This window comes from Oreochromis niloticus, linkage group LG1 (assembly GCF_001858045.2).
Source record: "Oreochromis niloticus isolate F11D_XX linkage group LG1, O_niloticus_UMD_NMBU, whole genome shotgun sequence".
Classification (NCBI taxonomy): domain Eukaryota; kingdom Metazoa; phylum Chordata; class Actinopteri; order Cichliformes; family Cichlidae; genus Oreochromis; species Oreochromis niloticus.
The window spans coordinates 21567847-21592653 of record NC_031965.2 but is presented as its reverse complement, the minus strand read 5'-3'; the positions used below and the strand labels follow the sequence as shown (position 1 = coordinate 21592653).

The window sequence follows — 24807 nt, the reverse complement described above, 5'->3', positions numbered from 1 at the left end:
ATTTTCCTCCAATGGATCATTTGTGGGTGGGGCAAATGCTGTTACTGAAAGGTGTGCTGAAAGGGAAGAGGGAAATGGGAAGACTTTCAGAATATTGATTCTTGTTAAACAAGGAAAGTTAACTTTTCTTGAGTTTATCAAACTAAATGCAGCGTGAACAGGTATGCAGGACACTAACGGTTCAGTGTGTCTGACAGGATGTTTGTAGGTATCAGTGTTGAGTTTGATGCTTACAAATGATTACCCTCTTTTTTTAAAAAATATATATTTTAGATGGGGTTTTTTAGGTCTCTGTTATTCCATGTGGAAAATAGCAATTTTGCCACATTGGATAATACAAAGTCTTTATTAAGAAGAAAAAGCAAAAACTAATATCCCTTTAAAATTATCAGTGATGCAGTGAAATTACTCATTGTAAAGCTTTAATTTCACAATGAAAAAATGGAATTTTGATATGAATGCAAGCCTCATAGTCATAATCACTGTTCTGAAAAAGAAAGGCCTTGCACCGCTCTGTTATTCTGATCAATTAAATTTAATAATCTATTTTACATCCTGACTAAAATCTCGTATGACTCAGTTCTGCTTGCTAAAAACTAAATGCCGGCTGATTCATGCTTTACAAGTTTTGATTGACAAAATGATGAAAATAGGATTGGTCTGTAGAGAAAAGCAGCTTCGTGGGGCTGAGCTTTGGTGGCTTTTTATTGTCCCTCCCTTCTGAGACATGCTGCACAGACTCAGGTTTATTTGACCTCAGCCACATTGTTGACTTTTTCAAGGTAATGGGAAGCATCTTATTGTGTTGTCTGAGGTACGTTGATTATTGCTTTCCCTATGAAAGTTTCTCCAGGATCAAAGACTCTCTCATGCATTAATAAAGGGTGTTTTGTGAGACTCTTATTAGCTGTAATGTGCCTGTCTGGTAATTCATGTCTGATGGCAGCAAGCGTCAGTTGTAGGCGGAAGAATGAAAGAGCACAGACAGTGTTGTATTTCAATATTGCTGCCTTTTATGGGTACTGGGGCTAAATTTATATTGATCTGAATTTGATAATGATTCTATTAGCTCTATTAAATCTGTATATATTCAAGGGCTCAGTTACACACTGAAACAGAAAAAGAGCCAAAGAAAACAAATTAGTGTGTAAGGGTGGATTGTGTTGCATGTAATATAAGAGGGGACCGGTGGGGATCATCAGGAGCTGTCAGTGAAGTTGGAGAGGAGAAAAGAAGAGCCCGTGTTTGTGCTTGTGTATGTGTAAATATCTAAATTGCTTCTGGCTGATGATAATTAATAGATGTAATAAATTATTCAAATTGCGTGTGTGTGTGTGTGTTTGTGTGCGTGTGTGTGGGAGGTTAATATACATAAACCTATAATATGTTTGTGTACATTTTAAAATGCAACACTCTGTTTCACAAGTAAAGTATTTATATGCTATAAAATCTTATATTATCACCTGTTTTTTTATTAAAGGAAGTTTAGCCAACTTAGCTGCATTCTAGGTGATGATCTTCTCCTCTAACACAGAAGTTGGTCCGTTTACAGAGGCCACTAGGTCAGTTGTTATTAACACACTTACCAATTATTGGCACATCACTGACACTGGTCAGCGAGCCTGCCAATACCTGTCTCCTGCTATCATGGCCAGACAAAGGTCATTATCAGAGATCTGGGCCACAATGGGGGACCTCAGGGACTCCACTATTCACCGGCTCAACAGGCCTATAGCCAAGGCAGGTCAGGTCAAGGCTAGCTCCCGCCCTCCAACCTCCTCCTCTCTCTGACTTCTTCCTCTTCTCTCTCTCTCTCTGTGTTTCTGCCTCATCCTGTTTTTTTCCCTTTACCACACGCCGCAGCTTCCATGAAAGACTTTACTGGCACACCTTGATATTTTCTTAGTTTCCGGGGATGTTTTCTATCACTAGATTTACAGCCATGTAGGTTATCATCACTGAGTGCCTCCAAGCTTTGCCTGTGGCTTGCAGTTAACAGTTGATATGGAGGAATCGCAACTCATCCTCAGTGTTTTCATTTCAGCTGGCACCATAGGCCTGATAAATCTTTAGGAAAACACTCATTTAGATGGTATGCATATGGATACATGCCTTGAGAGTAATGCGCGTTGTATACTTAGGGGAATTAACATAAGACATTTTACACAGTCTAAGAAAAATATAATTCATGCATAATTGATTGGCGGCATGATTGCCTGAGTTTACTGTCATTTTTCTGTGGTGAGACAAAGTCTTTCCTCAGGCTGTTTAGCCTAATGGACTTTGGGGATATTTAATTTAGGGCTGTCCAGGAGCTGATGTGGAGCTCCAAAACTCTAACTCCTTTTATATAACATATATGGATCCAACTGCTCAAATGACTTTCATTTAGTACGCAAACCCATGGTCAGAGCCAGTCTAATTGCCTGTCATTTTGATAAACTCCATCAAGTTATTTAAATGTGTTGCGCCTCACATCCCAGTTTGAGGTGCAGGTGAGAAGAGAGGGTGCCTGCTTCAGTCTGTTTCATGACACGCTCTTGGTTTACACACAGTTGTGTTCGACAGAATCACAGTATAGTGCAAAATCTACTGTATATGAAAACGAATAGGGAAAGATTGTGGAAACACACCACAAACACATCTTTAAAATCATGAAATACAAACTGTCATCTGCGAAGGGGCGTTGTGCACTCTTTTGGTGTTGCAGTGGAAAAAAGACTTGAGATTAAAAGAAGATTATAGTCAAAGTTTAATTTTTCAGTTATTATTTTTTTTATTGTCTTAATTTGACAGAAATGTAGCTATCAAGGGGGAAGGACTGCAGACAAGGGTCCAGGACAGAATCAAACCTGGGATGCTGTAGCCTTTTGTCGGCTCATCAGGTGAGCTAAAGTTTTTATGTTTTAATATATTTTTGATCATGATGGTACTCCTCCTATTTTCAGTAGTGTAAAGTTGCATTTGCAGTAGCACTCGATTTATCTGTCCTTTTTGGAAGTATGATTGAGGGTATTCACTTTAGTCACTGAAACAAAAATACACCAGCCACTGAAGAATCATATAGGACAACACGTACATATTTGTTTGTGATTTTTATTTTCTGGGGGGATGGTACGTGATTTTTTTGACCTGGTATTTATAAGAAAATGCTCACAGTAGGACTGAAGCAGGTGTGGAAGCCCATCGTTGGTTGGTTAAAGTTTAAATGCTGCTATCTGCTTTCAACAAACTGGTTTGTGTGTTGCTGAAGGCATTGGACAGGTTGTTTTAGTTATTAATAAGTCCTCTCCAACAGATAAACTTAGATTGGCAAGCTGTCTGTCATGAAGAGGGGGATGAAATAATAAACGTGAGGATTCTTGGAAGGTTTTCTTCACAGTTTATTTATAGTGAGCACTTGCTCAGTCCAACATGATACTAACTGATGAAAGAAAAGATTAAAGTTGCAGCGAGAGTTGGACATTTTCACAGCTAAGCACTTTCCACGGGGCGTACAGCAGGCTAGGAACTTATGACGGCTCAGAACGAGGACGGGCTAATAGCCACATTCGACAGTGGGCCCTTTCACAGCAGGGTGGACGGGGTGAACAGAACACGACCAAGCCCCCGGTCGCCGCTTCATTATCCCGCTGTAACCATCCACATCAGCAGACACCTCCGCTCCAGCCTGCTGGGCCTGCTGCTGCACCGACCACTCGCCCGAGACGAAAGGCAATGAACTCCAAAACATGCCGTTCATCTTCCAGATGGAGTGATTTACTGATTTAGCATGGACTCTCTCCCCCAAGAGCCACTGCACCCATATACCAGCTTTCCCCACTCTGCTGAATAAACATTTATATTCTTTAACTTGATGTTCTGATATTATGAAAATAGAAATCAAGCAGTCGAAATGCATTTGGAACATTCTCTGCATAACCAACCGATGGAGAAAATAGAGAAAAATGACACTGGGGGAGTAAGTGAGGAAAAATGAATATATCTGACTGGACTGCGGTGTTCAGAGGGGATTTGAAATTGTACTGGGGGAGGATGGGAGTGTGGGGTTGCTCCTTTTCTTGCTGAGTTGTACCAAAGAGGAAAAGGGGCACAGTTACTTTTTATTTCCCTTTTTTTTATTACCTTCCAAGAATGAGAGTTTTTTAGAAGCTGGATTTCAATTTCGTAATTTTCTCATCACTCTGATGCGGCCACCTGTCTCTTCCCAAGATCCCCTTCCTTTGTCTCTTGAATAATAAGCCTACGTCCGCATACGAAATGGGGTAAGGAGAATGACCAGGGAGGGAAAATAGAAGGTGTTAGTGAGGGAGGCAAGAAATGAAAAAGTGGGGGAGAGAAAAAGAATATATATATATATGTGGAAAAAAACCACAACACTGCAATAGAAGGTGTGCTGGGGGAGGGAGGGGTGTATTAAAAGATGAGAGAGGTGACCTTTTTCTCCCGGCTTGCGTCTGGCCATCAGTAAGCAGCCATGTTTGAGAGGGAAGCCATTTTCTTGTCCCGCTCATTATTGTTGTGTTTTATATTCAGCTGTGTTGGGATTCGCTGGTCACTGTTCAACCCTGCAGTCATGTCAGGCTTCAGTTGAAGGGTGTATATTATGTCTGTGTCTGTGTGTGGAAGGTTTAAGGGAGGGGCTGCGAAGGGTAGCCAGGGGCACTAAGGATTAGACAGAAAGACCACTGGGTTGGAGGCCAGAGCTCAAGTTCATCAAAGACAGACAGACAGACAATGGAAAGCTCTTCAGAAAGCAATTGGGCTCTTAGTGATTTTGGCGTCTGTGGCGTGGGCCGCCCTGCAAAACTCTCCTCTCGTGCATCGCCGCCATCTCCACCTTTTGCTCCATCATGTCTTCTCCCAGTCCAGCCACGCTCGTCCAGCTACCTTTAATTACAGCCCGTAAGGATGGCCAAATGCCACGGTGACCATTTGTGTGTTTATTTGCGTGGTTCGTTTTCTGTGTGTGTGTGTGTGTGTGTGAGAGAGAGACAGAGGTGCTATTTTTTCTGGGCATGCGCACGGGGTCAGACTGTGCTCTGAGCACAATACTTGACGATAGCACGGCACACACAGAGACACACACCCAGCTACCATCACCACCACTACCATCAGTCCTTCTCCCTCCTGCCCTTCTCTCAACCTAACCTCCTCCCTCTTTACACCCCTTCACTAGGACATCTGCTCCCCTAGCGTAGCTGCCATTGTGGCGCTCCCCACTAACAGGGGTTTTAGCCACTGGTGGTGTGAAATTAAACAGCCACCTCGTCCCTTGATGATAAGTGGCGTCCTGTCTTCATGCTGCGGCTATCTCCTGTCACACAGCACAAGGTCACGCTTTCAAGGGTGATCATGGGAATTAGACTTCACTATTGTAAAAAAAAAAAAGAAAGAAAAAGAAAAAAATGATAAAGAGTGAACATGAAGGAGCAATAGTCGAAACTATCTTTTTTTTTTTTGGTGCTATTTTCTATTTTTGACTGAACCCCTCTATCTGATATTGTATTGGACATGAAAATACACTGAATCACCTCCATCATGCAGCACCCACATCCATTTTGTGCCCTGTTTTCATGAAAGTAAACACTTATGTGGCTGTCTCATAGTCTTAATATCATCAAATATTCTATTTGATACACAGGTGAATATTCTAATTACATATCATTCACAGAGCCACAATCAGAAGGTGCACTTATAAAAAGGAAAAGGAGCCATAGAAGTAATGAAAAGGCTTTTTTCCTTGGCAAATTATCTTCTTGAAATTAATAGTTAATATTTTAGTATTGTTATATATTTTTAATTCACCCTTTGCATTTTTGCAAATATAATGTATCCTTCCACATTCATTTCGCTGCGCGGTCCTGATGAGTACTTCAAATGTGAATTAAAGCACTCAATTTTAAGAGGAAAATGAGTAATAATTCAAAGATATTAATAAAACATAATAATGCTATTCAGGAAAATTGAAAGTTGGAAAAACAGAGGAGAAGGAAGGAAGAAACATTAACTCTTAAAGTGTTTAGCGATGCTTTATGGTTACCCGTCTAGAAAATGATGCGCACCGAGTGGATATCAGACACACGGCAGGTTTTTATGTCACTGGTCAGATGGGAGCGTGAGGTTGGAGAGCAGATGACAGTTGTGTGAAAGAGGAGGACTTTAAGAGTGAGTGGGTTAAACTATTAATTGTCTTGTTTATATAGTAATTACATCTTGTAACTTGTACCATGGTGAGGCTAGTAAGCAGACAGATGGAAGTGTGTGGCAGTGTGCCGGTCAGTGCTGGACACAGCAGCGGGGGGATTAGAGGTGACTCTAGATCACTTTTTTTCCCCTGTCTCATAAGATATCACTTTCTTCCCCATTCACTTAGTCTCTCTCAATTTAAGATAGTTAAGCAAAGGAAATGAAATTCCATTTTTTTATACCAGGGCTTTTAAAAATAATATTAGAAATTCTCATGATTATGATAGTATTAAAATGATTGAGATGGACTGTTAATGCCAATGGAGTAATTTTCCAGTTCTACTTAAGCCCTAATAGCAGTGATAGAATGGCCCAGCTGGGCCTTTGGCCACATCATTTCCTTTTCCAGGTACAGAAGATGGGCATCCTGTGGCTGAGGACCAAGCAGTTAACAGGCTCTACTGGGGACAGACAGCTGGAGACTGAATTAGACTGTATAATAAAGTGCAGCACGGTGAGGGTCACATGGATAGTCATGAATTGTGTAAACAATTAACTTTCAATATCTTTTGTGGATTTTAAGCTGAGTAAGTGCGTGTGTGTCTGTGTGTGTGTTAGCTGTTAAATGCATCTTTGTTTAAATCTTTTATGAGGGATATTAAATCTGTTCAAGTTTAGGCTGCGATGTGGTGAAAATGACCGTTAGGTATTCAGCAGAGGCTCGCAGCCTACATATTGAGTGATTTGACGGGATTCTTGTGTTTCTGTTGTATTGGAGTGATTCTCCTGCTTGGAGGGAGAGAGAGAGAGGAGGCTGATAGTGCTGACATAGTCTTGGGGGTCCACTCTGCAGTCATGACTCCTGCCTGGCTGTTTGCCCTCATGGGTGCATATTGCAGCAGCCTGTTGACCAGCGTGGCAACTCCAGCTTACACAGCCATTTCCGCCCTCTCCCCCCGTCTTCTTTATGTGTAAGTGCAGGCCCTAAACTTAATTACTCAATGTTTGGCCATTCATACTACACAGAAATTTGAACTCATTCTTTCATAATTAATTATTTGTAGTGTTTTAGATTAAAACAGTATGAAATTAGTAAAACTAAAACTCTCGTTAACACAAAGAGTACACACAAAAACCCGTATCTTCTTTTTTAAGTTACATCACCAAATTTTTCATTTTTTTACACACACAATAACAGGAGGAAGTGAGTTTGGGGTTTGGTGTTTCAGGCCCTGAAACCAAGTGTTACAGATGTTTGCAATGTCTACACTAAGTTTACTTTAGTTTACACTAGTTTTAGTGTAGTTTAGTGTTTTTAATATTAATATGTGTCTATTATGACTTTTAAAACTTCATTCTTCAAGCTTTGTCAGAGCTTTGTTACAATCACAAATATTTTCTTAAAATTCTTTGCTTAAAACACAAAGACAAAACCCTTCGATATTGGAGCAAAAAGACAAAGGGTTATTTCTTTTGTGTGTGTGTATGTAATTTTAAATTGATCATCTTATTAATTAATTAATTAATTAATTGGTTAAAACTTTGTTAAATCATATGCTTAAAGTGATTATTCATATGCTAATTAAGCAAATCCATTTCAATATAAATGTATGTGATATTGAACTGTAGATTAAAAATGATTTACTGTGAATATTGTAATTGCTTTACATGCTATAGAGCGATGCAGTAATTTTGGAATATTTAGTACCAAACTTAATGAGATATGATCATCTTTAAAGAGATGTGCTCAAATCAAAAGTTTAATGCTTTTTAAATTGCTAAAACTCACAAATATGACTCAGTCTGACTATGAATTTGCAACCATTTCACCTATTTTATGAAAGTTTGAAACTGTGTTGAAATTGCTTGTGTTGGATGAATTTTGTGTAAATTTGATTTTTGGATATTATTAATAGTAAATATTTTACATTTTTCATTATAATAATTCTACTTAAAAGCAAGATGTATTCTTGATACAGAAGGCTTATTTGTCTGTCCACCTCACACTTGTACTTTATCTCTTTTCCTCTTTCACTGACACACACACACACACACACACACACACAAAGGTATAAATCATTTTGATGAAAAAATGAGTGGCAGTGTGATTTGGGACAGCTTGGAGCCAGCAGTGATGTCATTAGGCAGCACCTTGGATGATAAGGCAATCCCAGCCATTGAATAAATAAATAAATTAAAATCATATCTTATGTATTCTTTTCACCTCCCTTCAGACCCCTGCTATCACAAATCCTGACCCCTTATCCCTGCCCCCCCCCCCGCCACCACCCCAGCCTCCACCAAACACACATATAACAAATACACCCTTTCGCTGCTGATGCAGTCGCCACAACTGCTCCCTTCCCCCGCATGTCCACCGGCATATCAGGAAAAAAAAAAATGAATGCAGCTTTGTAATAAATAATGCATTTTACTAATACGCATTCAGGTGGAGTCAGTCTTTGGCCCCTTCTCATGCACATCTAGAGTGAAGAGAAATATAGCATCCAAGAAGGGAAGGCTTTCCTCCTGAACTGAAATCGGTGACGGCTCGATAATAGGCTAAAACAACGAGCATGAGAGCGAAAGAGTGAGACAGAGAATGAGAGAGAGGGAACAGAGGAAGAAGGGGGGGTAAGAGAGAGGGAGAGAGTGGCAAGCATATTATAACTCATCCATGTGGATCACACTAGTAGATTGGGAGCAATCCCTTGTTGAAATTGTCTTCTAAATACTTAGAGAGAAGGAGACAGAACGGAGCGGCCAGCCCATCTCAGTGTGCCTGTGTGTGTACTCTCACACTGCCTGCTATCCCAGCCAAGGTAGAGAGACCTCTGACAGACTTCTTGCATGTGTGTGTATTTCACTTTACTTGTGTGTGTGTGTGAGTGCATGTGTGTGTGTGTATGCATGTGCTCTTCCCTATCTTGTGGGCCAGCCAGCTAGTGAGTGTTTGCCTGTGTGTTTGAGCGAGAGGGAGAGAGAAGGTGTGTGTGTGTGTGGGGTATTATGCACCCTGGATGTTGCCTCGTGCTTTAAACAGCTGCCTACAAGCCCAGGTAGTGCGTGCCGGCTTCTAAATAAGCAGCACATTCACCGTCCCCTTCAGGACGGGAGGCTAGGCTGCAGAGTGTGAAATCAGACTAATACAGTGGCGTAGGGCTGAGCAGGAGCAGGAAGCAGCTCCTGCATGACTTACTTAGACCAGAGGTTTAGAGGACAAGAACCAGCAGAAGAAAAAGAGGGGACTGGACGTCAGAGAGAAAAGGGAGAAAAATAAGACAGTAAGGTCAGTACATTTTTTTTTTTTTAATTTCTGCTTTGTGGAATCTTTCTTTGAGTGTATAGTAGTTTGAGTACAAGTAGTGTGGAGCTGGGACTGAGGCTGTGACTGCTGTGTTTTGCTGGAGAAAGTATTGATCTTTCTAAGTTTGTGGGAAGTGTGCTCTTTTTGATCCTGCCAGGTGAGAGCAGATGGAAACACTAGATGTGGGGGGCTGGCTTAGAATGGCCCAATTCTTTATTGTGCGTGCATGCGTGTGCGTGCGTGTGTGTCAGGTGTGTGTGTGTGTGTTTAGCGTGTGTGTATGTAATGGTATAGAATTCTTGCATTTACATAACTTTATGCATAAGTGACTAAATGTACTGTGCAGTGCATTATGTGCATTTTTTTTTTTTTTTTTGATTTATGAATTTAAAGTAATGTTCAAGTCGCATTTGTGTGTGTGTGTGTGTGTGTCTGTGACTGTGTGTCTGTGTGTGTGTGTGTGTGTGGTGAGTACACCCAGAAGGGCTATAGTGGACTAGATAACAGGACGGTCGTGATGAACAAAAAAGAAAAAAATTCTTTCCTTTATCCTCAGTTTGCGTTGATGCCGTTAACATTAGACGCCATTGACAGACAGAGAGTCAGTATATGGTCCAAACACACCACCGTCACTGTGTCATGTGGCAGCATGTTACCCAATGAGAGGGTCAGTGTATACAGGTGCAAAAAGACCATGTGACTACGGTGCACACACACACACACACACACACACACACACACATACACACAAGATGGTCTCCACAGTTTCAGTAGAGAAAGTTGAGTTTAGCAATTCAACATGCTTTTAGTAAATTTAACATTTAATGTAAATTGAATATTACAGATAATGAGGTGTTGAATATTTTTTTTAAAGGTTTTGGAATAAACGCCCAGAAGTTTGCAAAATTTTTATTTGAAATTGTAGTTGAATTGAGCCCCCCACAAAAAGAGAAAAAATCTAGCAAAGGATATTGTTCATCCACAAGCAGATTTTGAGTTGGTGTGATACACTGATGTGTAGGTATGAGCATGTGCCAGAATTTAGATGTGTTTAGCCACACACAAGCACAGGAAAAGTGAAAAAGCCTGGACTACCAAATTGTCAGCAATACTAAAGACATCAACACAAAAATTTCAGCCATCCATCACAGCTGTCGGCCTGTTTCTGTGGCGACAGTGATTTATTCTAGGGCTAAAATCCATTTGGACTTTCTCTCTCTCTCTCTCTCTCTCTGCCCCCCTCTCTCTCTCCATCCCTCACTTACTCACTCACACTAAAAACCACATATAAACCCAAATACCATGCACAGCAACTCTCCCGTTGTTAATAACTGTTGATTTTTTTTCCAGTTGCAATTATTTCGAGTTGACAAGTGTTGATTGGAGAATTATCTGTCCACTTACAGAGCTGACATGGCTCAGGGGCAGGTGTTCAAAATATCAAATATGTTTTACTCTGGTGAGTGTGGGCTTTAACAATTTTTATTTTTCTACTTTCAGAGTAATATTAACCCTGATAGTTTGGTGATAGAGCGTGCATACAAATAATCAAAAGAATCACAGTGTTTACTGACAGCCATTTAAAGCATCAATTTGGCATTTTTTTATTTTTTTAGTTTTATGGGGGCATATTCATAACAAATACAAATTTAGTTTACTCTCAGTCATATAAATGGAATGAGGGGCAGGAAAAAAAACCATTAAACACCTCTTAGTATAATGCAATATTATTCAAAAGCACCAACATCACCAGCCTCAAAATGACTGTGAAGTTAAATCTAGAGCTTCCTAAAAACCATCTAAAGAAAAACATTTTTTTTTAACTTCCTAAACGAAAGATCCATCTCACAGATGACATTTCAGACTCCAAAATATTTAGGTCAGTGTACTTAATAAACTGATATACAGTGCACATACATTTAGTTAGTGAGCATGCTATATTTAAATGTTCTTGTTGTCATATCATATAAATTCAAGACACTTGACCACATTACTTTAAAAAAAAAAACCAAAACTGCACTACTCTTTCAAACACTTCGAAATAAAAGAGCGCTCAGTTCCATATTTTTTTGCCTTTGTGTTGAGGAGACCACTACTTTGAAAGTTTTGATAAATATCAATAGAAATCTTTCTCTCGTCAGTAATACGGCAGAGACTCGTGCATAAATTAAGGGTTTCAGATAGTGGTGATCCAGATTCTAAGCTCCAGAAATCCACACAGGAAGTAGCTGGTATTCTTACAAGTGTTCGAGACTATTTTTGACATGTGTATTAGCCGTGCGGTTAGCTACTGTTGTGCTCATGACACAAGAAGAATAAATGTAGAAACATGAATCAGATCTGACATGTGGTGTGTATGTTTCCACATACAGATTGTGTTTATGGGTGAGGATGAGGAGGAAAACAGATGCCTGCTACAATACTGGTTTCCTCCCATTCTTTATACCGCTCTCATTTAATTTCCTCTCTTTTTGTCTACTGCTTCTCTGGTATTTTTTCATATGTCAGATGATAAGTCAGGTCCTACACTGTGCAGGAAGATTTATAAGTCAACACACAGCCCCTAATATCCCCCATCTGCCAACAAACACCCAGTTTCCTAAGCCCATGTTCTTGTCCTAAGCCTTGGCCCAGGCTCTCTGCGCCCTAACACTGGTGCGTGCATGTGTATGCATGTGCGTGCAGCCACGTGACTGTGTGCTCGCCGCTGTCATGTTGCCCGATGGGTATTTGTCCACTGCTAAATCATGATGATGCTACTTTCGCAGATGCATGGTCAAGGCTGTCAGCTCTTAATATGTTTGTCTGCACAACTATCTTTGATGTTGATCTGAGCTGGTATGTGTGTATCTCGAGTTGAGCAGAGCAGGGAGTGCTGGGTTGCGTGCTTAGCTCTGTTCTGGACTGTGTACATCTGGAGGTGTGACGCTAACGCAGAGACTGAGGCTGGCCAGAGAGGTCACTCGGGCTCTGTGGGAGCCACTACTTTGGGTATGCCTCGCAACAATACGTCACAGAATATAGACGCTTCATCTGTGCTCATACTATAGATGAAGTGCCTAGTTGGATAAAACGCTTACCCTGGGTGTTAATTGTAATACATATTTTTTTTTTTTTATCTCTGCACTTCAGTTTAAGATAAACTAAAAATGTTTAAGGGGAAAGTCATAGACTCACTGATCATTTCAAGAATTTTAAAACTTTTTGTGTCTCTAGCACACCTACTGTTTCATTCCAGTCCAGTTGCAGTGCTAGTCATGTCTGAGGCCTGTGTGACTGAGGCTGTGAGTGGTTCTGCATAGTGATTGAACTCCGTCTAAGGTCTGGGCCTTGCCATGATAACGTGCCAAACTTAGCTCTGCTCCTAAAATCCTGGATTAATGCCTGCTTTAAGAGCTTAACATGGTCAGCCATTCAAACATGCACTGGATTGACTGGGCTACCCTAGTTGCCTGTTATCTCCTCTGGAGTTTTACAAGCACAGTAGTCAGCGGGGGAGAAATGTAGCAAAATCACAGCCTGTGTTTCTCCACCCTGTACACCACTGATGTGGTATGCTTAGGAAAAAAAAAAAAATTTATTCTAATTAATATTTTTTCTAATAAAGTTGCTGCCTACACTTCTTAATGGGACTTTAATTTAATGTAATCCAAAACAAAAACATATTTATCTTTCTTTCATTAATCTCATTTTGATTTAAATGCATAAAAATCTTACCTATTTTTTATTATTATTTTTATTTGAAAGAATAAATTACAAGTTGTGGAAAGTGGAGCTATTTTTTATCAAATTAATTTGTCATTGTCAGAATGCCAAAAATTTAAAATGTTAATATGATTTTTTTTATTTAAGTCAACATTAACCCTATAATACTTGTAATGAACTAAATATTCATACACTTTAAGTTCTAATTTCCTTCCTTCTCTTTATATACTAAATAGACACATTTGTGTGTTTTTTTTTCCACATGCTGGCTGCAGAAGGTTCAGCAATATTAGCTTAAGGTCCATTGTTTTTCCTATCCTTTTGTGTGAACAGTGCTTTATAGCACACCACAATAGAGCAATGCAAGATATTTGAGATGCACTGTTTAAATTCACTCATTTGGTTCTGAGGCTTTTGTTAGCATATGAATGCTGGCATGGCAGCTAGTGTCTTTGCTTCAGTCCTTCGATGTTACAAACTCTATTGGCTTTATACAAAGAGTGACATCTGTCCCCTTCCTATAAGCTATCCACCTCTCTGCTGTGGTGCTGTAGAGCACCCGGGATTGGATGCTGCTTACAAATATAAAGTGTTTACTGACACAGGAAATGGCTGCATCTAAAGAAACGTCACTGCTGCTTTAGACGGCGTTTTTTTTCTGTCTGACTGAAACAGGTGCATCTGTAAGTCTGATTTGCTTTGATGGTCAGAATTCCTCAGACAATGCGCAGTGTCTAATGGGGACTGTGAAAAATTGCACAGCCTCAAGAAGTTCTGAAATCACATCAAGCAGATAGAGAAGCTGATGCCTACAGGGAATTAGTTTAATTACATTAATGTCCCTGATTTATGAAATTCTGCTTGACATCCTTGTTGCCTCATTTGTTGTTGTTTCCATGTTTGCTTGCATATAAGAAGCGGGATGTAGTCACATTGGCTTGCTTTGCACAATGTCTGGAGTAAATGCGTATGGTCATTTTACATCTTATTACAGCTTATTACTGCAGTCATGTGCGTAATCACTTTATGCTTTTCTCGCGTGTGAGTAACTTTTGCACACTCATCTATAAGCCGGACCAAAGACTTTTTCCAGCCTCAGTGTTTTATCTACTGTGTCATCCATGTGTTCAAGAGGACATTTAAATCTTTCTTTTATCATCATGTCTTCTCACATAACAATAAGAGCACTGGCATCTTACTCCAAAAGACAAAACAAAATAACTTCTCATGCACTGGTCTTCACATGCAAAATTGTTTTTTTAGGTACAATGTTTTGTTTTAATTTTTTATATCTAACTGATATGGCATATAAATATAATTTTGTAATAGTTTGTTTTTGTTACAGTACATGATAAAAACAAAACGGCGTGTGGCAGAGTGGGCTCGATGGTTTTGTTGTGTTGTTTCAAATCACAAATAGAGATTTTCGCGATGATGTGAATGCACATGGAAGACCAGAGCAATGCTATGTGCTTGATGTTGTGCTGGGTGTAAGAGTAATGATGCTGAGGTTTGGTGCTATGTTGATTCCATCTTGGCTGTTCTGCAATAATTCAGGAGAGGAGGAGGAGGAGGAGGGGCGGGAGGTACCATTTTACTCCTCCAATCCTCCTCCGCCACCACTGGAATATAATCCTCTGTCTCCTGACCTTCAAATCATGCAGTGCTGCAGTCATTTCAATTGGCCCGGCCGCCATTAGCGTGAAATGTCCTCTAGCCACTCTGCTTCTGCACATGGAAGATTTCCTTTCTCCCAGCATGGCTTCCCTCTTCTACTTTGCTCCTTCCCTCCATCTCGTATTCTCTCCACCATGCCCCCTGAAGCCCGTCTGCGATGGAGGGTGGGAACCTCTTGCACTAAGGAAATGAGCCACCACAGGAGATGCTGGTGGTCAAAGACAGGATGAAAAACACTCACTCCATTAGGCTCTGATATGTTTGCGTTGCACCATGTTCCTTTAGAAAGAAAAATGTTTTTTTGCACATATCTTACACGTTATTTGTTTCACAGGCTTTCGTTTCACAAAACGCCTAAGTGCACGCATGACCTTTGTAAGCGAATGCGTCTGTGTCGAGAAGCACTGGCTTGTATTTGAATTATTTGATATCTTGAACAGCTATTGAGCCGAAATACAACAAAACTAAAACATATCGAAACATATGCTGTAACATAGTAGAGTCATTGTCTTACATGCGGCGCCATTTGATTCTGATCCCAGAGACAAGAAAAGGCAGCTGTAACGTGTTACTGACCCACAGTTTGTGGTCACAGGGTTTGTTGGCACACGCTGAGGGTATATCCCTTGGCCAAGTAAATCACATCTAGAGAGCAGCCGGTGCCCTCCTTATCATACTGAATAGAGAGAAGAAGATATACTGACTGAGGCATAGAAATCACATGCCAAATCCCAGCATGTGTTATGTTGCTAGTAGATAGATAGATCAATTATTGAAAGAGGACATATTTGATATGATCTGAATATTAAAAATATATCAGAGGGCAAACAACATTCATGGCTGTCTTCAGATCTGTGCTGAGAGATGTGTGTCAAATCTCCAGAGAGATGCTTTTATTCAGAAGGGTCAAGGGGTTCTCTGAATGCTTGATAAGACGCAAGAAGGGTTTTTTTCTTATTATTTTTCATTTATAAAAAAAAAATAGTGTAAAAAAAATGTCAGCAGTACCTTTCAAATTTATGTTTATTACCAGCATGTCTCTTAAATTATTTTCCTTCCATATTCATAACTTCAGATAAATATTCTATGACCTAGAATTCATATAACGATACAACATCATTACACAAACACACATATCCCAGCGCATATTTACCCTGTTTCCAAAAAGATGTTGTTTTCCTGGTTGTACTCTGAGTGATTTGGGCTCACCCTGTCACTCCTTATTATGTTTCTGGGCCAATGACAATCGTAAATGTGTATTTCTGTATACGTGTTGCCTGACTGTGTGCCAGCTCGGGGAAACATTGACCCAGGTGGAGTGGGTGAACTGATGAGATTTGTTTACACAGATAACCACCGTCTCCCCTGGTCTTGTACAAGTCCTCTTCTGAAACCTTCCCCGAAGTCTGCTTCTCCCCACTGGTTGTTATTACATACAGTGTTTGTATTTATGATTAATGACCCCACTGGGGTATATCCATAATGCTATGACCCCAAGGTAAAATTGAAATGCATGCACTGAATGTAGAGCATTTGTATATTATTGCCCAATATACTTAGCAGCTATTACATTTGTTGGCGCTGGTGAAAATAAAATGAAAGGCTATGAGGTTTGAAATCAACAAGGCCACTCTAAGAAATGGACTTATTGGAATTGCATTAAGTTGATTAGACTGAGAAATGAAAACTGTTTACAGTGGAAGAGTGTTAAACACTCTTGTTTTTTTCCAGCAATAGGAGTACATTGACAGTTGGTCAGCATCAATTAAATCTCCTGATCTGTATATCCTGAGAGGCCGGACTTGTTGTCTTCCAATAAAGCCAGTCTGTGGCAGCAGAATGTTTCATTTCCTCTTGGAGATTGCCCTCAGTAATGCAGAGTGCTTATCATAGTCCTGAAAAAGGACTGCAACAACATAACATTCAGATGCTTGATACCCAGATCAACCTGAATCCAGTGCACACAGCTCTTCTGAGGGCCATTTGGACCCTTTTAGTTTCACTGAACCACAAACATTTAAACACAGCAAGCCTCTTGGCTTTTAATTGTCTGTTAGATTGATGTCTTAATAATTGTACTGTACATTCTTTAGTTAACGTGTGTATATAAAAAAACAACAATCGCACTATTGCAAGGAGTTTATGTTAAGGTGATTTCTTTTTCATGGCGCATGGAGGGATGTGTGGTATTTTTGGAATACTATGAGTGCTCTTTCTCGCGGTTGTGTCTGTTTGTGCAGATGAAAATGAAAAATGGTGTCTGGAAGGGACAGGGTTGTGAGGGGGCCAAGCTGTCCCTGGCCATTCATTCTCTTTGGCCCCTCTGTCTAATTAATGGGCCACGTTCATACACGTTATTGCACCAGAGGGTTTGTCACTCATTAATCATGTGACCTTCTGTGGCACAGTTAATGACCTTGGAGGAGTAGATCAGCTGGAGATGGCTGAAGCTGTGGAATTAAATTGTTTCTGGAAGTGGTCATGGTCACATCAGGCACTTTAACTGCCTCCCTGCTCGGGCCTTCTCCTGTTACACCTACACTTGCGCCTCAACCGTAGGTTCTTGTAGCCTCTGCTACACGGATGGGTAGAGAGTAGGACTCCGGATTAGAGCAGGCAGAGAACTGAACTAGTGTTGAACTCAAATCACTCAGTTATGACTTAATTGGCCAATTTCCTGCATGGCCATTGCTTGTCACTCTGCAAATCACGCATAAAATGGTTAGCCTGCACAAGCTTTTATAAATACAATTCTTTTATCAAAGTGTTGAAAGTTTTTAAAAAAAATATTCCATCAATGAAAACAAAAGTTGATTGAATTTTTTTTTTTTAAACTTTCATTATGGGCATAACAATTACATACCTCAGGAGATTGCGACCACTTTGCAAGTTGTGGCGTAACTTGTTGATCTTGATTCGGTACAAAGAAGTTCAGTGCAGCGCCTAGAAGAGGATAAACAACATGTGCGTGTGCTAGCAGTCTGGCTATCACATGCAGCTGTAATTTAGGGCTGAAATGATTATTCGATTATTGGTGAGTAGAGACACAAAATCAAATGAACATTTTGTGATTATTCATTTAAGTCCTTAATTAACCACATACGCCATGCCAGAGCAGAAAAAAAAATAATAGTGCAATCAACATGGATGAGTGAGTGCAGTATTTCTAACAATTAATTGAAACATGGGAAGTATAAATTCACGCACTTCAAATAAAAGCAAGTCACATTTTTTAATTGAGACTTAAAATATTCAACTCAAGTGGCTTGCTTAATTTTGTTAAGCGGGAAAGGAGCCATTATGGAGAAAGCTCAGCCATGCTTAGCATCTGGATATTGGAGCTTCTTCTCTGCTCTGATTCAGACTGCAGCTTTCTGTGTTAACTGCATAAAACTGCAGATAAATATGTAGTTAATCAAAGTAAAGTATATAATCTATGAATGGCTGTGTTGCTGCCATAAGTAGCTCTATCTGTCTGTACCTCTCTGTATGTCTGTCTAGATAGATAGATAGACAGTTAGACTGATAACATGTTTAATTTTATGGAGCTTTTTTTAATACTTCTATTTCTACCCCTGAGAGTTCCAAAAATCTGAACTAGTACAAAGTAGGACAGTATATTTAGAATAAAATAATATCAATAACAGGATCAGGAGAGATCTAAAATAGTTCTTCCACAAGCAAGGCCATAATAGGGAACCCATGAGTTGGGAGAATTACTATACCGCCTCATGGCTGACGCAAGTGCAGCAATTATATCTCGGTCGCTACCATATTTATAATTAACTATTTTTGAGCAAAATAATCATTTCACCATGTGTCCAGAGTTTAAATGATGATCTAGTTATGGCTGCCACCTCCTGTTCACAATCGCAGCATAAAAATGTTGGCTTTCTTCTCAGTGACATTGAAATGGAGGGATTTTGTTTATCCCCGTCTTTGTTTATTTAACATTTTGCTCAGCGGGGGAGTTTCAGATAGATTGTTTTCAAGACAGTCCCTGCAGACAGCGAGCAAACACTCTACAGCTTCATCAAACAGAACAATCTTCAACTTTCCCCTTCTGCAGTGTGCAGGGAAATGTGACTGAGAGGAACATCATAATGGAATATGATTGAAAATGATCGTCATAATTTTGCTGTCTGAGTCTGTAACAATATGCTAGCACTGGTTTTTAGAGGATTTATTTAGAACCGTGTGTAAGTGTACACTTACATGCACACACACACACACGAAGCACACTGATGGATGAAAACATTTCATTTTCATGTGGCAAACATTTGCAAGTTGTGTTATTAATGGATACGGGCTTGTGTGATTGATTGTAGATATGTAGATGGATTGTTTTATTTCCTCACTAAAAAAGCTTCAGCAGACACTGGGCCACATAAAATTCAACCTGGGATACAGAGAGGAAGCTAAAACAAATCTTTCTGAGCTGTGAAGTGAGTTTAACCCCGTATGAATTGAGTTCATTTCACATTTGTGACTCCTTTTTGTGCAAATGTGAACCTTTGAGGTTTGATGGTGGCACTGTTAAAAAAAAAATTAAATACTTTTTTTTTTAAACCAAAAATGTCATACTCAATAATGCATATTGATATTCAAAGCCTGGTTGGGACAGTCATGAACCTTTGCGGCTGTACTCATTAAAATACATGAAACCAAGCAAACACCAGCAAACACGCAAGCACATACAGTATGGGGACTGTGCCGTTGTCCCCTCTCCGTCTTTTCCCACCCTGCGTCTCTCATTGTGGTCTTCCCTCTATCTCTACTTTCCACCATCTTTTTGCTTGTAGCAGGCTTGATTAATATTTTCCACTGTTCCGTAACCATGGCAATAAGGTCACTGCATATGATACTTAATTGAATCTTCTCAGTGCTTTTGTGTGCTCCTCCAGTGTCCGGACAATAAAAATCTTGCACTGATGACTTCAAGCCCCTTCTTTTTTGCTCCACTCCCCTCCATCTTTCTTTTCATTTTGTGCCCCATGAATTTATTCATTTGTTTCCTCTGCTACCTCTTTCTTGTACTCCCTTTCTTTCCTGGCCTCTCTTTGACCTAGTCTTCCTCGCCCTGTCATAGTGTTTTACTCAGTTTTTTTCTCAAACGTTGTTCTTTATGCTTTGTCCTTCAGCAGGATAGTGACATTGTTGTGGTGTAGAGCTAAATTCAGCTTTTTTCTTCCTCTCTCTCTCGCTCTCGTTTTTTTTTGTTGTTGTTCTTTCTTTTGTTTACACCCACGTGCTGGAACAATACTTGATGAATTCGTGCTTTTTAGTGCCGGAATAATGCACGGTCCTCTTTCCTTGGCCTTTTTGCCCCACTCTTATCTTCTTTTATTGTATATTGCTTTCTCCTTTTTTTCCCCGTGCGTCATTTGCATTCTCAAATCAGTCTCAGGCACAATCATTAAATTGATTTCAAATGACACTGATGGCTGAAGTGGGGAAACAAAAACCTGGCAGTCAGGGAACCACTGGGACACAAAGTGAGCCACTGACACAGGCAGCTCTCTGAGCAGGTGTTCTGATTAATGCCTAACAAATTGGGGTCCTCTAAGATCTGGACATAAGTGGGAGACACATTTCCTCTTCACACAACACATGGACCAACACATAAACACATGCTGACTGAGTCTTTGTTCATGCAAGTATGGAGGCTAATCCATGACAAGAGGGGATACAGGTTCGCAGGGAGAAAACACTGGAGTGGATAAAGAGTGGAGCGGTGAAGAGGAGGTGGTGCTCTGTTTGGGGAGCTGGCCTTTCAAAACACCACCGCGGACACAGAAACACACTTCATCGATGTTCGATTGCCCCGAATTCGCTGCGGTAGAATTTAATTTTTTTTGCACTTTATTATTCAGTTTTTTACACAGCTCAGTCTGGGACAAGAAGAATCATCCATTAGTTTTATGTCGCAGAGTGCAATAAGTATTATGCCACTACTAACTTGAATGAGTCATAATATATATTTTTTTTTAAAAATCTGCGATCAGTAATATATTCAGGGACAAAAAGGATGTTTTTGCAGCTGTACTTCACAGGTCATTTTCCTGAAAGGTTTTTTTTTTGTGAGTGTTACTGCATAGGAAGAATTCTTTAAATAAAAGTATAAAAGTGATCTTGAAGTAATAATTGCACTCAAATAAAACAGGAAAAGACACAGTGGGAGAGAGGACGAGAAAGAATGTGCACATCATATTGGACACATGCACCATAAAACAACCATTAGCAGTTACCTACAATCTGAAGAGACAGACTATCAATAATGTCACTCTGAAAATTGGACAGGTTTGTTGCTGTGTTTAAATCACCAGAAACTCCATATAACAGACGAGCATGCAGGTATAAGAAAGGCATCATGGCTCGATGTTAATGGGTTTGGTGGGAGCAGTGGGACACCGGGGGCACAAGAGGACATTGCTCTCTTCTCAATGAGCTACCAGCCATCCGCGTGGTTGGTAGCTCGGTCAGCAAAGACAGTATCGACAATGACTGAACTCAGTTTATCCAGTAACGCTGTCATTTACAGTCTGCTTTGATAAAGATGTGTTTTCATCTCCAAACTCTCCAAAAATTAATCAGATTTACTCGGTTTAAAAGTGCTGTATCCCAAATAAGCTCAGAATGCACAGTATGAGCATGCTAACAAACAGCAGCGTAATCTCTGTAAAACTCTTAAAAAAATCTTCCATTAAATTTTCTTTTATCCCAACCCAATTTAAGTGTTCAATCTCCAAACTCAACTCAACCTAATACAATCCTTTTAAGCAGACGCAAAGCGAACGCTGTCACTTTCAAAGATATGCAAACACGTATGCAAACACTTGCAGGCAACTGCCCCCTTCCTCCCTAATGGGGCATTTGTGTACAATCAAACTTTGTGTTGCATATGAATGGCCCTATTAATGAATGGGACATGCACACAGTGTCTGCCAGCTTTGAAAGCTGAGAGCAGAACACGCTTCCTTTCTGCTTCCGTGTTTAATCTGGAAGCACGTGGAGACTATAGTATGCCCATCTGCTCCTCTCACACGCCCCTCGGCCGCCCCAGTTCTGCCATGTGCTGGCGTAACAGGCGAGCGTTATAGCAACAAGTGTCTCCACATTACCACGCTTGCCAGCGCCCCTCACTTGGCAGCGAGCCTGCTAAGCTGCCCGCCCCCTTATGAGAAAAAGACTTTATTGTGCCAGGGGAGAGAGCTTAGGGGGCAGAGTGGGGAGAGGTGGGGGATTTGATTTACATACTCCAGCTTATGTGACACTCATCTGATTTTAAACAGCTCCAGAGCAATTAAGGGTCATTAGTCCTATTGTTTTTTTGTTTTTTTTGTTGTGGTCCATGTAGCACTGACGGCATCTGAGGCGAAGGCCCCCCTGTGGAGGCTGCCTGTGGGAATGCCAGCGCTATACAAGGTCTGTCTTCCATCGTTCCTCCCCCGTTCGTGTCTGCTTTTCTGCCACCAGCACAGCGTTCCTGTGTGTGTAAACAAACATCTGCACCAGCCTGGTGCTGCGAGGAAAGCCACTTTGGCAAAGATCCAGCTCTGGAGTACGCAGCTGCCAATGTTGGAAACTCTGGGGGGCACAGGCTGCTTATCCTAATTGGTCTGATCATGACGACAATTTCTTTCATATGACATGATCAAAATAAATTTGCAGAATTCATTTTTTTTTTCTCCACTAGAAAAAAAAGCACACAGAAGCACATTGTAAAGGGAAACGTCTCTATTTTAATTTTTGCATGTTTTGGTTTTTCGAGCTACTTGCAGCATGTTGGGTAACGTACTACTAATCAGTTGGACGCAAAAATAAGATTTAAATGCAAATATCTACACAATTTAACACAAATAATGATTTTGTTTCTCTACGTAGACGCAGCAATCATGTCTATTGTGATTGCTCTCTTTATGCTGACTATACGCTACCCTGACAAGCGTGTGAGAACGAATACTGTGAAATAATTCAAACTGTGTTCCTGGATATAATAGCGCTCCAAAGTGTGGATATAATGAAGCAGGTATTTTAAATAAGATATAGTGCAGAAAATAACATTGCCTCAAGGTCAATCGTGCAACTGTAATGAAGGCTGGGATGTATTCTTCAATATGTTTATGTCTCACCTGGCAGGCAGTGCTGTGTTAAGCACCCCTGCTACCGTGGAAAAGGCATCAAAGGCAGCAAAAACATGTATGGTATGGAATGTGAATGTTCACATGTCCATTTGTGGGGCCGTAAGACCCTCCTCAGTTGGTATAGAAAAACACTTACTGCTAATGTAAATAGCAAGGCAGCATAAATCAGAAGACACGTGCAGCCCGGGAGAATATCGTGTAATAGTTATTGCGAAATGAAGTGGCATTGGGATCAATATCCCACTATATCTCACTCTGGCGTAATGGCGCAGAGGGAAGCTGGAGGCCAAGGGAGTCTGGTCCCTCCACCCCACCATGGGCCCATAAATCTGACTGACCTGCAGCCTGCTTATTAAAGTACATACACAATCAGCAGCCGGCATCCAAAAATACAAGCTTACTTACTGACCTGGAGTCAGGGGAATGGATGCCTTTACCTTGTCTAAGGGCAAGGGTTAAAGGCTGATTGGCATCATCACACTGTACTATACATAGAAGAGGGCAAGTGTTAGTTCACTATTGATAATGTCTAATAACATTTAAACATTTCAAGTAAACTTTCAATGCCTCGACCGCAGGGAATTGTTTAGATTAGTTTATGACCGTTGTAAACTCAGCATGTCGTGTGTAACTTTTAATATTAAGTTTATTTATAAATTAATCTGTTTTTATTCATGGTATCTTAAGGCAAAAACTTCTGCTGCCAGAGAGTGTAGAGCAATTATGCTTTCTAAGCTCTGGCTTGTTCACCAAAATTAAACTATGGTGTACTGTTCACTGAGGAATCTGCTGTGCTGTCAGTAATTATTTCATAATAAATGAAAGGAGAAAGAAAATTGTTTTCAAGGTTGCGCTTCCAAGGTTGAGATTTCCCTGCTTGAAAACTGTCTTTTCAACCTCAAGCTTGAATTTCATGGCCACACAGACACAACTAGCAGGGTTTGCTTTTGGCACAGTGCTCGGGACGAAGGGCGCGTGTCATTCTCGCAATTACACAACACGAACACAAAGGGAAAGACATATAAAAGCATAATGAAGATGCAATTTCTCTGATACCAGTGGAGAAAAGGCTTTATTCGAAACTGTTTGCATTTGATTGCGCAGTGTTTTGTGGGTCCAATCGAGTACAGTATACACTATAGTATGCAGAGATGAGATTATTTTCTCTGCTCAGAATTGCTAATTACGAACGGTCTGAATAGGAGACCTACATTTTGGATGAGCAAGGAACAATGAGCTGGAGTGTGTTTGTGGTTTGGATGTTATAAGAAGGCAATTGGTGTATAAAAAGAAGAGTAGTTTTTTGTTTTCTCTTCTCTGAGACTTTCTCTTTTCTGAGAAAGTCTCTCTGATGGCTTTTTCTGTATTTTATGCAACACATGTTTGCATAGTGTCCTTTTCTTATCCCTCAGGTTGTAATATAATTTCTTAACAAACAGTACAGAGCCTGCAGACAAAAATGAGTGCAACATGACAATGTAATGATAATGGCTGTCTGTGATTTCCCAGATTATTCAGTTTTTTTCCACTCGCATATAAGTTGCAAGCTTAGTACAGCCTTGGGCAGATAATATTGGTCAGTAAGAAGGATGCTGGCAAATGCTTATTGATAGTAATTGTAATAAACTAATGAGAACAGTGAACAGTGTGGTTCACGTTTGATCCTTTACAGATATCCGTTTGATTGGTACACAACTGAAGACTGAACAATGATGCACCTCTCTTCTGTTTTGCAGGACTGTGAAGGAAGCTTCTCTCTGCTTCACAGTTGGTAAGTGTTTCCTT

At 40.2% G+C, this 24807-nt stretch overlaps 1 protein-coding gene across 4 annotated transcripts in view; it reads left to right on the top strand.

Moving 5' to 3' along the window:
* The window catches only part of zfhx3b (zinc finger homeobox 3b), a 230726-nt gene that overhangs the window by 14800 nt on the left and 191119 nt on the right, over nucleotides 1–24807 (top strand). For 2 of the 4 annotated variants that reach the window (XM_025906363.1, XM_025906353.1), the window contains exons 1-2: nucleotides 9184–9478; nucleotides 24759–24793. The gene's annotated coding sequence lies outside the window, so the exon portion shown is untranslated. Of the gene's footprint in view, nucleotides 1–8946; nucleotides 9012–9183; nucleotides 9479–24758; nucleotides 24794–24807 lie in introns of those variants that run through there. The other 2 variants (XM_025906354.1, XM_025906355.1) reach the window with 2 other exon arrangements.